Source organism: Hylaeus volcanicus, chromosome 3, assembly GCF_026283585.1.
Source record: "Hylaeus volcanicus isolate JK05 chromosome 3, UHH_iyHylVolc1.0_haploid, whole genome shotgun sequence".
Taxonomy (NCBI): domain Eukaryota; kingdom Metazoa; phylum Arthropoda; class Insecta; order Hymenoptera; family Colletidae; genus Hylaeus; species Hylaeus volcanicus.
The window spans coordinates 149,456-166,200 of NC_071978.1; the positions used below are offsets into that span (position 1 = coordinate 149,456).

General features: G+C 48.8%; 1 protein-coding gene across 6 annotated transcripts in view; it reads right to left on the reverse strand.

Annotated features, from left to right (window-relative positions):
• LOC128873924 (ammonium transporter Rh type B) overlaps nt 1-16,745 on the reverse strand; it is a 45,288-nt gene that overhangs the window by 9,372 nt on the left and 19,171 nt on the right. For all 6 annotated transcript variants that reach the window (XR_008456525.1, XR_008456524.1, XR_008456520.1 and 3 more), the window contains exons 2-4: nt 10,775-11,355; nt 10,125-10,618; nt 792-980 (exon numbers count right to left, since the gene is read on the reverse strand). The gene's annotated coding sequence lies outside the window, so the exon portion shown is untranslated. The remainder of the gene's footprint in view (nt 1-791; nt 981-10,124; nt 10,619-10,774; nt 11,356-16,745) is intronic.

Below are 16,745 nucleotides of genomic sequence, written 5' to 3' on the forward strand. Positions count from 1 at the left end.
TTTTCTGAAACATCAAATGTCATTTATGTGAGTGCCGGGCAGCGGTAGATGACAGTTCGTGTGAAAGATCGAAACCATTAAAAACTCTTTCACACGAACTTATTTTTCGTTGAGACTCCTACATATTGGGGCTCGTCCGGGATGGGGGGTTACAGCGGCAGAGGACCGGCCAGTGACGATGAACAACAATGCCACGCGAAGGACGGTGGAGCGGGCAACAATGAGGCGTTGAGAGAGAACACCGTTCCAGAAAGAGAGAGGGGAGTACACTCGCGAAAGAGAGCGCACTGCTGTTGAGACGCAAAACCCGAGAGAGAAAGAGAGAGGGGAGTACACTCGCGAAAGAGGGCGCGGCGCGCACTGTTGTTGAGACGCGAAACCCGAGAAAACGGACATTCGAGGGCGAATGAATATCAATTCAGGATAGCCGAGTGTAGTATCCGCGCCTCCCATACCCAACAATAAGGAGTCAAATAAAAACACGAAACGTAGGGTACGGGATTGGTCGCGTAGGTAAAGCGGTCGACTGTGGATCCGAGGATCGTGGCTTCGAATCCCCGTGCCTTATTTTTCGGTTAGACTCCTACAATAGATATCGGAAATATGCGGCAAGCGCGTTCGAAATTTGAAATATCGTTCTCGTCACGAGACACGAGGATCCTAGCCGCGTCAGAATCTCGTAAAAATTGCCAAGAAAGTTTAACGGATGCGAAACATGGATCGTGCAAAATACAGAATAACTGGCGAGAGTGGAAGTAGAAGTGGAAGTAAGTTTAAGCAGTGCGACCCACTTGGTGAATGTCGTGCAATCTCGAGAGCTTCGTTCCATTCATGGTCCGCGTTGTTGATCTTCCGCGATGCGTTATTGCTCTCCAAGAAACAAGTGAGCTTTTCCAAGGCGTCCCGCAGCTTTCTATTCTTTGTTTCGTTTCTTAAAGCCCAGATCCATGCCAGTTTGCAGTCGCAAATTAGATTATTGCCTACAACGAAACAAAAGAAAATGTAACAATATTTCATTAGACGACAACTTGTTTTCTTTACTTGTTTCTTTTTTGTTGTTGTTGCTATAAAAATTGTGCGTTATCGTTCCACGTCGAATAATAGTTGTAGGGCCCCGTCGGCGTCGCGTCGCGTCGCGTCGCGTCCCGTCGAGCCGGGACGCGGGCGATTCGTGGGTTTTGGAAAGCAAGCAGTCGGATTCCGCGTTTTATGTTTTCTTTCTCCATCGAGATGAAAGCACGACGAGCAGTCGGGAATGGATCGGAAAAGGCAGGATTCGCGGCGGATGATTTAGTGGAAACGCAAAAGCCTCGAAGCGGTGCGACGAAACCTAACCGACATGGACACTAGACAGTCGAGGTCTACCGATCAGAATCTTTTCACATAACATATCGTATACGATAATCCATAAATCACGCGTCTCGATAATTTTATTAATGGTCTTTATTAATCTTCATCGAATCCCATTCTTGTGAAATAATCGTGATGCAGGCTAACGAGGGTTAATCGTGTCAACTTGGACGGCATGTTCGTTAATTCTGGAATTAAAGTCTGCCCACGCGCGCTTTCGCGTACACACCGTGAATATTTAACGGTGGAAAGGGGTCGAGATGTCGAAATCCCATACGGTTTCCATGTGTTTTCTCCTTTTCGACGCACATTTATCGCGATACAGTGTTTGTTGGCGGTGCTATCGGTCATCAAAGTGATAGGATAATTGGTAATTTGGTACGGTCGCAAGATCGTCTACCAAATAGGAATGGAAAGCCTAGACTGTTTGCTATAGATTCGAAATGTTTGATGTTATCGCGGACGGTGGCGGCGCCGGCGTGCTGGACCTCGATCGCGGTAACGATACTCTCGACCGAGGCAGTTTCGATTTTCCGTCAAGATTTCTCCTCGGATCGTGCCACGGATTCTCGCCTGGCGACGAATGCTTTTTCTCTCGACGCTGCTGCTGTCGCTTGCGGACGTTAACTCGATCCTCTTGGGACAGTCGACGGAGACGGAATTGAAAAAAGCACCGTTTAAAAATGTACGATGGAGCCCGTGAGAGTGAAAGTGAGCTGAAACAGAGAGGAGAAAGAGAGAACCGTTCGGTAAAAGGACCAGAGGAAAGAGAAGGAAGGAGCGGAATCCGAGAGGAAAAGGAGCGATGAAAGCGAGCACAGGGCACAGGGTGACAAGAGCAACCAACGGAGCCAGCAGAGGTGACGGAGGTGGTTATGGTTAGGGTGAAAATGGAAACAGGGGACGAACGCCGCGAACCTAGGGTTCGACGGACATCGTTCGGTAGGCGTGTCCCTATATTAGGTTTTAATCATTCGGAGGATGAAATTTTCGGGATAGGGCGTGGTAGTCTGCTTCTCTGCCGGCAACACCCTCTTCCTGCCCCGAGATATCTGCATCGGTGTCGCCAATGTATTTGTACTTGTTTACGCGAATAACGCGTAACGTGACGGTTACGTTAACGTAGCTAATGTTGCGCATCTATTCCACATATTATTCTAGGTGTAGTCGTTCGAAACTCGAATCATGAAAAATTGATTATCGGTTGCAACTCGTTAAATGTTCTATCGGGATAAAGGTTGTACAACGCGACGTCGAAGGCTACTGGCTTTTTATAATCAATCTTATAGACTTCAATGAATACACTTATGGACTCAAGCGTCTGACAAGTGAACGAATCGACATGGCACACAGGGGCTGTAGCTACGTTTCATTGTATTTACAAATATAGCTACAGAGTACGGGTTTAGCAATCCCGAGGTTTAACAGTCTACTGGCATTCGGATCGTCGTGTTTCGGTCTTGGAATTAAAAGTGTTTCATTTCCCGATCAACTCGAGAGTTGTCGTTATCGGTAATGATATGGTTGGAACGGTTACGGGGGAAATAATTTAACGGAAAATTGGCGACTTGTCGCGCGGAGCGGCGCGGCGCGGCTCAGCGGTTTGTAAAACACGAGCGATTCGACCAGGGGGAAAAAAGTTGGAGGAAATTTACGATGAGCCTGGATTTGAACGCGTAATTTAAATGCATGAAATTAAACCCTCCGGTGGAAACGAAAAGTGGCCTTTTTCCATTCTGCTTTTTAATGGATAACGGGTAACGGGTAATCGATGTTTGCGTTATCCTCGATATTTCGCGCTCGAGCTTTTATTTCTCTGTTTTCCGATATTTATCATTTGCCAACTTTTCCTTGTACATCGATACCCAAATATTATAGCAACGCGATAAATAAGAAACGCGAGTAAGAAAGTCAAGTTATTTCGAGGCTCGCTTCGGCTTTGGCCACGATGCGACGCGGTGCCTCTCGTTTCTCCCTCTTCGAGTCGACACACTTTTCTTCCGACTTTCCGTGGTCCGTGTTTCTTCCTCGCCAAGTTTTCAGTTGGCCTAATCTAGTACACGCACACGTACACGTACACGTGTACGTATAAGAAATTGGAGATTCCCGCTCGGTCCGCGTTCGTTCGTAGACACGGATGCAAAGAGCAAAGGGAAGGGGTCGGTTGTATGATATTTCATATGTTTGTCAATTTATTAAAGTGCTTTTAATGGATTAGAACGAGGGCGTAGACGGTGTCTAGTGTAATCGGTGTGAATCATCTCGGCAAACTTGCGCTCGAGAAAAGAACGCGCAACGGATCGATTATTCTGGGACAAATTTACCATGGATTCGTCCAACAAAAATTGACAACGAGAGTCGCAACGTACCGCATAGATAAGTAGGCGGGTTGAGGATCGTTGATATGCCGGGATCGAAAGAAACGGACGCCCGTTGACGCGAGAATAAAATTAATCTGTAGTAATTAACGGGACGCGACGCCGACGCGGAAGCCTGCGTTTGGTGTTTCCGCACCCTTTGGAATTACTTGCACAATTTTTCTTTCTCCCCAAAGTAATCCCCGTGAAAGAGGGTGCGCGAGGAAGCGGCCTTTAAAGTCTAGCTGTTGCTCATTATAAATCGAGCCGAGCAGAGCCGAGCCCAGTTGCCCTCCGCAAGATTTCGACGCTAGAAACACGCATACGTGGCCGGAGGGTAATAATTCCATGATTATTTCATACAGCGGGAGAAGGGAACCAACGGAGAAAGCGAGAAAGCGAGAAAGCGAGAAAACGAGAAAACGAGAAAGCACACGGTAGGGATGGAACGCGGCGCGGCGCGGTAAGAAAGGAGGTGCTCTCGCCAAGGGTTGGAGAGACACGTTGTACGGTTTGAATATGCATGCATCGAAATTTATAGCCGACTAGAAGGCCAGGAGCGTAATTGTAGACCAGTCGCGGGTTTCGAGGACCGAAGGGGTTCGAACGCAGGGGCTGGAAGCAAGCTATAATGGAACCAAAACACTTCCCTTAGGCCGGCCACCGGCGAACCTTTAATTATATTTTGACTCCCCATCGCGAAGGTACACAAACCGGCTCTGCTAATAACCAGAAACCAGTGTCGCGAGTTTTTTTTTTCTTCTTTCACTTATACATCGTATTCGGGACCCTGCGGGGGTCTCGAACTCGCGATAAACGTACAGGCCTTGCGTTTCGATCGACTCGTGCTCTTTTGAGGGACCGAAGCGAAGCAACGGGACGCGACCAAGAAACCGACGAGTCCACGGGGTTGTTCGCGCCACTAGGGAATCGTCGTGTCGGCGTCGGCGTCGTTTTGTTTATCGCGAGTCGAATTTCACCTGGAAACTTGGCGAGGGGTCTTCTAAGGGGATCGAGATTGATTTGCCGCGATAGCGCTATTCTCACAATATCGGATCGACGTGCAAAGTTTCATAAAGAAATGATCGAATTTCGATGACACCTCGCAGATACGAGCATCAATCGAGATTCGTCCGAAGCGACGGCTTGGTCCGAGTCGAAGGGATGCGTGGAAGCGTTCATTAACGCGCATGAATCGCATTACCACTCGATATAACGACCCCCTGCTAAGATCGATGGGGGAACGCTGTCCAAATTGTCGCTCCCTTGGCTCGGTCTCTTACGTCCCTCTGTTATACTATTTATTTTCCGTGTTCCACGGGACGAATTTCCGTGCGCCACCTTATTCTCCGGGACAAGCACGATGCGCGTGGCTCGGCTCGGTTCGGCTCGGTTCGGCTCGGCTTCCAACAGGCATTAACTCGGCAAACACGGGCAAAGATGTTTTGTTTGATCATATGCCACGGCACAATATCGAGTTTTCCGGCATGGAACAAAAAAATTACGCATCGTTGACTCCCGGACTTTCGTCGAGTCGTCGAGTACTAAAACGGGTATAGCGCAACGCCAATATAATCGTCGATTACAGGGAAACGATTGGATTGGAGGAATGGACGCGACGCGACGCGACGCGACGGGTCGCGTGAATCGTTTGCGATCGTTTAGGTGCACGCGTCTGGAAAAGGAGCGAGCGCATCGATGCTCTCGATGTAACCGTGCGAGGTTTTACACGTCTATCGAGCGATCCGATGAGATTTCTTCCCCGGGCTTCCGTTAAACGAACCGCGCACTTTTCTACCCCTTCGACGATACCATTGGATCTCACGTAAAAAGCATTCAACGCATGCATGCACGCACGCACGCAAGCAAGCAATTACTTTCCAACGATATTATTACTTTCTTTGCGTTTCTTCGCCTCACTCTGCGACATCTTTGCATAATACTTTGAGAAGCACGCGACTCTCGCGATGACCTAAAAAGTTGTAATAGCTGGTCACGTTGTTATTACATCGACTTGGAACTCGCATCGGGAGGTCTCTAGAGAAAGGGAGTGACGAGTGATCCTCCGACAAGCACGAAGAAGGAGATTACGAGCAATTGGCCGGTGCGGGAAGAACAGCGCTAACGGGCTGTTTTTTCTACCACGAAATTAATTACAGTCCATGGGCCGCGAGAGCGCGTTAATAGAATACATTGGCTGAAACGGCCAAGGCATTTGTTCGCTCGTTGAAATGTTGCGTCACGATGACCGAGCCGACTACGACCACTCGAAGAGAAGAAAGTGAAAATTCTGCGAGTTGGCCGAAGCCAGCAATCAAATCCAATCATTTTATACGGTATAAAGAATCCACGGCAGCGAGCGGTCCGGAGTCCGAAGGCAACCATGTTTCCGGTTTACGTTCGATGTCGACCCCAACTTTCCCATCACGATCCTTCCCTGTAACGTTTTCGCAATTAATTGGATCTGTTCCACCGCAAGCTTGGTCACAGGCCCGTTCAACGCATGTATCGCTGTCCAACCCTCGCAGAGGTGGCGGCGGCGGCGGCATAACGGCTATTTACGCAAGAATAACGCGCTTTATGGGATTACGTCAAAACATCGGCGCGGAATCACCGACCCGCTATCCACCCGGAGAGGATAACAATAAAAGAAAAATAGAAAAGAAAACAGAGGGGCAGGGATAGAAGCGTGCGTCGAAGGGGAAAGGCCGCGACCGAGCTTGTCCGAGCTTGGGGTTACGGGTTACGGCTACGTTACCCCCGTTGACGAATGTAAAATCAGCGGACTATTGTTGGTCGCTCGAGGGATGGAGCGAGCGCGTTCTTCAGGGTATACCGGATACGGGGAGAGTCGAGTCGCGTACCATTAGGCCCCAGGGCTGCGTGGAGCGTGCTACCGCGATTCGAGCGCGCTAATTGGAACGCGGCTATCTCGAGGGTGATCGGCCACGCGATTCTAGAAAGCATCGCCGACGCGGCAACTCGCCTTTCGGATACCTTTTCCGTTTCCGTTCCCGTCATGTTCCAAACAATCGGTACGCGTACTACATACTACATACTACATACTACATACCTTTGTCGCGGCCGATTACATCTGTCGCAATAGAGACCACAAACATGGAATTTTCGACGCGTATCGCACGCGCGAACCATATACCAGACGAATCGTTGGAAAATCATCCATCAACGAGAAAGTAGCGGAACGGAGAAACGACAGAGAAGCGTCGGTGTCGGCGTGGCGCAGCGCGTCGATCTGTCATTCGCGATTCCGCTCGAAGGGTTGTCTTTATCCCGGAATGAACCGCAACGATGATATCGAAAAAGCTGTTGAAACTTATTGGAACAAATTTCCTCTTCGAACGGGACGTTGACGCTTCTTTGATACCTGGCGAGGCGAGGCGAGGCGAGACGAAACGAGACAAGACAAGACGAGATCAAAGCGACCGTACGAACGTTTCCCTGAAATTTTCCGAGACTTGGAAGCAACCCGAGGGCCAAGATAAAGGAGACTGCGACAGAGACGCGAGGAAAACCGGAGAAAAATAAACTCTCTCATAGAAATTCGAGTAGGCTCGTATCGAGTATCGCACCGGTTGGATCGATATCCTCTCGGTGGCGTTGGTTATCCGCGCTGCGAGTCCTAACCCAGCAAGAGCAAAGGGGTCGTCGATTTTTCCGCAGGACCGAGCATCGACTAGAGCCACTGGAGGAGCGTCGAACCAGAGGTCGAGCCGTGCACCGAATAAATTACAGGTCGGTTTTAAAGCGATTACGAAGGTCAGATTCTAATCCGGCCAGATGTGTTCCTCGTCCCTTGTCTACCGCTGTTGTACCGCTAACCGAGCCGATCCACGAGCATCGCGCCGTTTCTGGAGATCCTGCGTTTACCTATCGTTTTACGAGCAATTTTAACGGAACAAAACGAAAAATCTATGGATTCGAAATTCAGATCACAATCATTGGATAGCATTACCGAGGCATTCGATGACGATCGAGGTTCCATTGAAATCGCGGTTTCAAATAAAAAAGCTCGTCGAGCGAAAATTGCTATCGCTCGATCCTCGATCTTCTCGCGGGTCCCGCGTTTCGTTACGACATTCCATTCGGGGCTGGAGAAAGCGTTTTCGAGGGTAACGAATCGAATCGAAACGCAGCTCGTTAGGTCGCGCCAAGTCTCGCTTGCTCGAAATCAAATTTCCGTACATTTATCGAATTTTGGCGTTTCATCTTTGTACGCGCTTCCCATTATGCGAAACGATCGGAGCATAATATTTTTAATCCCCTCGTTCGACTACACGAGTAATCGGTTTAAACAGCGAATCGAGTCTCGAAAAAGGGAAGCGCGTGCGAGGGAGTGAGAGTGAGAGAGTTGGAGTATGGAGTTCAATTCGAGGGGTGGGGGAGGGGAGGGGTTAAAAATGAAAAAACGTGCCCAGTCACCCAGTCTACGTTCTTTGCCACGTTTTCCTATAGAATCACCGTCCGACCATGTCTCTGTATGACGTAATCCGTTCTATTTATTAAAAGGCGATTCCCCCATTGTTTTACGGAAGTAGCGTACAATGCGTCTCGACGCGAGCCAGCCACATGGCGTCGTCGATCGGCTTACACGCGCTCCAACATTTTGTACGGTACTCGTGCATACTGCACGATCTCGTGGGAAATCGCTCGGTCTCTTTCCGTCGGCGGGGCGCGTCGCGTCGCGTCGCGTCGGTTGCACGCATACGGCGCCGGCGCGGTCGGTAGTCTCGATCCAGAGAGGGTTCGATTCGAATAAGAACGAGAATTCAGAGCTTTTTTCACGAAAAACAATGCGCGGGGCGAGGGAGCTTGGCTGGCTCGCAGTTTCGTCGAATATAAAAACGATGGTTCACGTTCGAGCTGTTGCCGACGAAGCCTTGTACATAAATAAACGGAAGAAGCGAAAGTCTCGTACATGTTTGAACGGCTGTTGGCGTCCGCGTCGTCGGTATTGGTGAATTTTTTAAAAGCCTACCGCTCGATCGGCTATGTCGGCGTTAATAAACGCGACGATTCGATATTTTTGTCAGGTTCGTAAATGTTCCGGGCAACCGAAAACATTAATAATCGAAAGGGATAAACTTGAGCCTCGTGGTAGGTAAGCGTTTCGCATCTGGAGGAAGGGGAAGAAGGCGCGTGCCGTTGCGATCGTTGTTTGCAGATTATTCGACAAGGGGTGCGTACAGCCCCGATTCAGACCTCTTTTTTTCAATGGAAGATGCACGGGGAACGAGACGTTCGATCCATGAGAAAGTAAACTATCGTTGTCGAAAATACTCTGTAAATAAATATATTATATATACGTTAGGGTCGGCCGATTTCATTTAAAGGCTATCGTTTGGTTTGTTCCGTTCGGCAAAGGCGTAATGTCTGCGGTAACGGTAAATTTTTATTGGCGATCGTTAAACTTAAATAACGACGCTTTCTGTTTTATAAGGCGCGCCAGACTGACAATAACGAAACGACGCGGTCACGGGTGCAACGTTTTGGAGAACATTTTTACGGGACACCGCGGATGCATAAATCCACGTGGAATGGATGGAAAGTACTTTTTCGCGTGCCTATATGTGTAACCTGGTTGCAATCTTTCGTTTCTTCGATGCACGGGAGCACGTTTAAATTATTTCGTTCTCGATCACGTTTTTCATCGTAGTTACGCTTCGAGAAACTATTAATAATTTTGATTCTTAGAATAGAAAGAGCAATGAAAACGACGCCGCCGCCGTCGCCGCCGCCGTCGATGATTGGCCCTACGTTTAGACGCGTGTCGCAAAAATATCTCGTTAACGCGAAGAATCGCGACGACGCGACGCATTGCGGTAGACTCGTTGGAGTAACTATGTATAATGTTTTACGAACGGTAGGATACGAGTATAGCTAGCTACCCAAAGAGCTTCATCGAAGCTGCGTCTGAGTTGGTTATCATTTATTTTGCTCGGCGCTCTCGTCGCTAGATCTCTCGATGCTCTCCGATAATTTACAGTTCGCACGCAATGTTTCGACGTACGAAAATTATTACCTTCGGGCTACGTTTCGAATCCCATTATTCGACAGCTTCGGGGCAACGGGCTACGGTGCGCGCAATGTTCCCTCGATAACGTATCGTTTGCGAAAAGGAGGGCAATGGTTGCGTTTGCGAGCATTCACCGATAGAAACGATGCCGACTCGGTATCGGCACGAACTTGGAGTAGCTCTATCGTTCGTCCGTTTGTTCGTTCCGGACTGATTGGTTCTGCCCGAGCACATTATTTATTTAAATGAATCGGAGGCGGGCACGTTACGCGGGCACGTTACGCGAACAACGTCACCGCGACAGCGTTAACGTTATCGCGTGTACGATTTCTCGCAGCATCGGCATCGGCATCGATTCGCCATAATTCGGTTGATTTACTTACCGTTTAAGAACAAGTGGCTGGTACTGTTGTACATGTTGCTCACGATCGGTTTGACGTTATCGAAGGTTATCGTCTTGAGCTGATTATCCCTGAGGTCCAGAAAGTAAACACCCGGTGCTCCGGCCAGAAAGTCCGGCTCAAGAGTAATCAGCTTGTTGTCGCTAAGACTAAGTTTTCTCAGATTTCTCAGCCCTTGGAGCGCTTTCTCCGAGATGTATACGATCTTGTTCGAATCCAGCTCGAGATCTCGCAGGGACGGCATCTCGATGAAAGTTCGGTCGCCGATCATGTCGATTAAATTGTTTCGAAGGTCTAGTCGAAGCAGATTTCTCAAACTGTGAAAACTATCACCGGTTATCACCTGTATTCGATTGTCGGATAGCTCCAACTCCTCCAGAGTGATCAGATGCTTGAACGCTTTGTCGTGCAGTGTGCTGATGTTATTGTGAGAGAGGAGGAGTCTCTTTAGCGACGGCAAATCGACAAACGTGTCCCTGCGAATCAGAATAACATAGTCGGTGTTATCGCGACGACGATCATGTATGTATGTACAGTACAGGTATACTTATATCGTAAACTTTGCTCGTTGCAGCATTCTTCGAACCGTACCTATTCGTATCGTCCGTAAACGCAAATTGGAATCAACGTACCTGTTAATCTCGGTGATCCGATTTTCGTTCAAAGCAACGACCGTCAGATTTGTCATGTTTTCGAACGCGTGCATTCTCAACGAGGAGATGGAATTTTTGTTCAAGTCGATGTACGCGATTGTCGAGAGATTCGAAAACGCGTACTCTGGCAGCTGGTCGATTTTCGCATAGTGAAAGGTGATTTTCCGCAGGTTCTTGAGACGTCGCAACAGCTGAGTGGGGATGTACTCTAGAGTTTCTAGACCGTTGAACATCTTGACGTTGAAGGTCAGCTCCTCCAGGTAGATTTGCGAGCCAAAGTAGTCCCACGTCGGATCGTTCGAGTCGAACGATCTCAGGACCAAACATTTCGCCTCCGTTGCGTTTCTGACGGCGTTATTGTTGCAGTAGCAATAGATTGGCGTGTCTTGATCCTCGATTTCGCAAACGTTTATTTCTTTGGTTTCCTTGGCGATCTTCTTCTTCCCCCGGGATCTCGTCGAGGCGGATTGAGTCGAGGAAAGCAACGAAATCAGCAAAAGTACTCGGAGAAACACCGAGGTCCACGGTACGCGCCTCATAACGGCGACTCTGTTCCGGATCTGTAACCAAACGGAATTCAACGTACTCGACTTGCGCTTAGAGTATGGATCGCGTGGCTTTACGATCGTATCCAAATACACGATTAACGGCTCATCGAACGTAACGCAAGCGAACACGTGTTTCTTTGCGAGCCACATCGAATACCTCTATTACCTTCGGAGAAGCGGAGCGGAGCGGATGATGCTTCATCGGTCGAGAAAAATCTTTCCGCGAGAGGAAAAAAAAGGAAGACAGGGAAAAAAAAGACTCGTAGGTAGCGAAACGTAAAAGCCATGAAAAAGGTAAACGAAAGACGGAGGATGAAGGTGAGCTGGCGTTCGCGTTCGCGGACAGGTGGGACCAGGTGTGAGAAACGCGACGGAGACGGCCTTTCACACGGCTCGCTTTTTTCTCCCGCAAAACGAAGACGAACCGAAAAGGGACACCTCGCCAAGTTCCTTTGACAAATTATTCTTTCGAGTGGAAGCTCGCATAATGTCGCGCGCGGTCTCTCGTTTGTCTTTATTTTCAATCGGCGTGGTCGTCTGGCGCCGCGCCGGTTCGTCATCCTCGCCACTCGCGCGCCACGGTTATCCTGGCTTTACGTTTACAACCATGGAAACTGTTCACTCAAGTTTTTTCTTAATGTCGTCCATTAACTCTGCGATCGATATTTCGTTTACGCGTGTCCAAGTTTGCGTAAACGCGAAATACCAACTCGAGATTTAAATTAAGACGCGATATCGGTCGCGCAAGTATTAAACAGCGTCGAGAGATAGAAAGAATTTTTTCTACCGACTAAATACTTGGAGGAATTTCGTCGATAAATCGATATTACTCGCGGAAATTGTGCGCGTCGCGTCGGTTAGAAAGGAGGCCTCGTTACGTCGCGTCGTTCGTCGTCCGAACGTCTCGGCAAAACTTTTAAGTGAAATTCCACGCGAATAATCGGACGCGTTCGTTTCACCGCGGCAGTAGAGGTACCGGGTGTCGCTAATTCTGCGCACAGGGCCAATTCCTTCCCGGATTATCCTCGGTACGTTTGACACTCTATCAGTCCTGTATCATCCGGTATCGGTAGCTGACGAAAGCTGAAGTCGGTAAATCTTCCCCGACGGCACATGAAAGTCGTGCCATCGTAGCTTAAACGCGAGCAATTTCAGCGCGATGTCCAACAGGAACAATCGAGTCCTAACTAAAACCGTTGCCCGAACCGATTCGCGTCGTATGAAATCTAAATGGTAACGCATCGATTTCAGACGTTCAGACTACACTCGAAGCTGCGTACAAACTTTGAAACTTATCGAAGATTTTCCAGGCACCCGGTAGTCGGCTCGTACGCTTGGTTCGCGTTCCGATAAGATTCGAATTAGGGCGACTTATCAAGCGTCGTCCTGTGACGACGGGCTACGATTCCGTGTGCCTGGTGCGATTCGCTATTCCGTTCGGATCGGATGCACACGGATACGATACGTTCAGCCAGGTCGACGCGAATCGACGACGACGCGCTCTCTTCGAGGCGGACCGGCATCGGCATGTGGCATGCGGCATGCGGCATGCGGCATGCGGCATGGCAACGAACGGAACGACTGGCTGTAGAAGCATCGATCCTCGTAACGGAACACGTTGACAGCGTGACTTACGCGAAACGAGAATGCGATTGGACTTTTAACCAAGATTCGTTGCCGGCCCGTACAATCGAATCGATTGTGCGAAAGCCGATCTGTTGGTAGAAAATTTGGAAATTGTTCTTACGTGTACGCGACTCGAATACGTGTATTCGATCACAATCAAGCCGGCGAGAGAGCTAAACTTCCAGACGAGAATGCTCGTTAAGCCCAAACAACGGGCTACAAGGGCGAAACGAGTCGCTGTATCGCACATCGGCCCGATTCGCCCGGAATCGGATTCATCCGAGTCTCGACGGACCCTCTCGCTTATTAAGTTTAAAACGGTAGAATATCTCTTTTACGCGTATATTTTGTACCGTTAAGGCGACGACTTTGTAACAGGTGATGGTTTCGTTTATTCTCTACGATCTGACCAGTCGGCAATGATACCAGCTACCCATCGTGTACGAGTTGATTGAAAACTTGGCCAACCGAGTCGAGATTGGCCTTGCCCGCGCCGAGCCAAGTATTATTCGATTACTAAACGACTAGGCGCGTCCCGTCGCGCGTCGCGTTGCTTCAACTTTTATTCAAACTTTTCATTTTCATAGCCAACTATCGTCGTTTTCCGATTTTTTTACTCGGCGCGGACGGCGCGGCCGATATCGAATCGTGAGAAAGAGGTTGAGAACGCGGAGAAAGCATTATTAAAGTCAAGATGGGCTAAACGAAATACGATCGAAACGAATCGAGTTCGAATTGCATGCAGTTCTTCCTCGAAGAAGAAGGAGAGGAGGGTTAACGTTTCGGTATAATTAAATTGGGCCCGCTCGCAAAGAGGAGTTTTAAAAGTCGCCGTTGACTCGAGGGGCTGGCTTCTCGTTCCGCTCAACTTTCGCTTCTTGAACGAAATGAATTTTCGACAAATGTACTCAACGAACGTGCAGAAAGAGTAGAGATACAGATACATGCATATTAGCTCGAGCATGTTCATCTTTTCTTCGTATGTGGACGTTCGGGTAAGTTTGGTCTAACCGTAAAACCGGCAAGTTTCGACGATATGTCGCGTCAAAGTGACGGAGATGAGAACGGGGGAGCAAGGTTTGCGCGTGGCAGTGATCTCGAGGCCGCGAGGAACGCGTAGCCTGCGTCACGTCTAAATCATACGTCACGGGATGGAAATACCTATACATCAGGGGAAACGTAAACTCGATTCCCGGTGGTAATGCTCGCAGCGTTGGCTTTGGCAGTGGCAGTGGCGTTGCTCGTTAACCTCGGAACCGGCCTCCGTGATTACCAGACTTTTCAAACTTTCCCTACTTTCAACTTTTGCCGACACTCGCGAGAAAAAAACGATAGTCTCGAGTCTCGTCGTCTATGGAGAATGGATCAGACAGGTTCTTGAAATAAGAGACGCGATCGTTGGTCGCGACTCGCGAAAAATGTTACGCAATTTAATTGCAAGACTCGACGCGTGACTGGAATCGCATCGCTTCGCGACGCGTTATCGCGATCCTCGTCGATCTTATACTCGAATAAATAATTTCATCGACAACGGAATAAATGTCGTTACGATGAACGGTATGATTTTTCTGGCTAACACGTCATCTTTATTTTCTGGAAAAGCCGCGTCAACAGTCGTTGACTTTTTTTTCGAAAAACTTTTGTACAAGTTAACCAGTGATAATTAATCGGAAAGATAAACACCTCGCAGTCGCAACTCAACAGCCGTGGAAACTATGCAAAAGTTCCGGCACTCCTTCACTCCTTCACTCATTCACTCATTCACTCATTCGCTCTCCGCCATCCTCTCGACTCGACTAAGAGTTCCGCGACACGGCTAACGGTGACCGCATCCGCCCCCGATTGCATTCCCAGTTTGCCACAGCAGCCATATAAGCCATTTCGGAACAAATTAATCAACGCTATCGTCGCGAAACCACGGGGGCCAAGTTGTCTGGAAAGTAACTTTCCGTCGTATTAAAGCACCTCGTAACCGAGTTAGAAAATAGGCCGTGAAAAGCACAGTTTCCTTTTCAAAGTGTCTATCCATTCTCCAGCCTGTCAAAACTGTTTCGGAACCGACGAACATGTTTGGTAGATCGACGAGCTGCTTCGCCGGATCGCTGGATCGTCAAGGTTGATCCGAGTCGACGAGAAACGTAGTACCCGAGAAAACACGGTTTTGCAAAGCAAAGAAACTCTCTCGTCTTTATTTCGGTAAAGGCGATATGGTGCGGCGACGAGGTTGGAAAAGAGGCGGCTACAAACGCGACTACTCGGGAAACCACTGCATAACTGCAGGGCTTCCCGAGATTATGCCTAGACATGATCCCATATAGATCGTCGAGCTAGCGTATGCAAATCCTCGTGGCAAACTGCTCGGCATTTGCATAAGCTTACAGATAAGGACGCGTTAGAAGTATGCCTTTCCGTCGGTTTCGTTTCCAAGGGCCGTGGCCGCGGCCGCGGCCGCTCCACGCCGTTTCACGCGCGGCGAAACGAACGAATCGATCTCGTTTTCGTGGAACGATCTTCCGAGTTTCTCTGTTTTGTCTTCTTTTTTTTAGAGTCACGTCTGGGAGCTCCGAAAACTCGCTAAAAAGTCTTCTTTAACCAAACTACCAGTAGACCAAAATTATTTACGAGTTTCTCGTCTAACGGGGTATCCGCCTCGCTTCCTTCCGTCTTCGGTAGCGTCTTATTCAGAAAGGGCCGTTTAGATTCCGCGACTGAAAAGACCGACCCCGTAGCTCGTACATTAACCCGGCTCCTCTTCCTTCCTGCTTCTCGTATCTCTGACGACGTACCCAGCCCGGGAATGAAATGTACGAAATTAAATGGATCCTCCTCACAAAGTGCAACGCTGGACTGCGAGCCACCGTCGGCATCGCGTCGCGTCACGTTCTAGGAAAACAAACCGACCGGCAACAACCCACTCCGATAAGTCCATCCGAGCTGAAACAAAAGCCAACCCTCTCCGTGGAATCCGTCGCGAGGGCTGAGCATTTTCAAAGGTCCGATTGCACCCCTTTTCAATCGTTTCGTCTAAAACATTTTGACTACGTCGCGACTTGATGAACGCCGATAATCATCGTCGAGTATACGTAGTTTGAGTCGTGCAACGCTACTTTACTCACGGATACGCGAATAAATAATTCATAAAATTCACTCACTCGGTCGGTGTTTCAGAAAGATGAGAGGAAAAGCTGTCGGTGAAGAGAAAAATCTGAGAGCACAGCAGTAGCCGGCTATTGTCTCGAAGCAAAGACTGTCTCGGTTTTAAAGCTCTTATATTCTTCTTTCTCATCGTGGCTTGTCCATTCGGTCGCAATTAGGATTACCTATGTATTTAGTTTTCTCCCAGACATCCTTGATGAAAGGACATACCATCGAAATCCTCAACGGAAATTGTAGCCTTCTCGTTTCATTCCCAAGCGATAAAACTGTTCTCTCGAGTCTCGAATACGAAAAGTCGATAGATCAGCAAAGCAAACATCCATCGATCGCTTCGTTTTCGTATAAATGGACGAGGCACGAAACTCAACCGCCATATTCTCCGTTCTAGGAACTACTTAACTTTCCGTTTAATATACCGACAGAGATAATCCTCGACATCGGCACAAGTTGTTCGTAATCAAAAGCCGCCCGGTTAGCGCAAAATCTGTCCAACACGCGTCGCCGACGGAAAGAAATTTTTCCCAACGCTTCGTCTCGATTCATCATGGACTTTTATTTTCCCAACCTCTCTCTCTCTCTCCCTCTCTCCCTCTCTCCCTCTCTCCCTCTCTCCCTCTCTC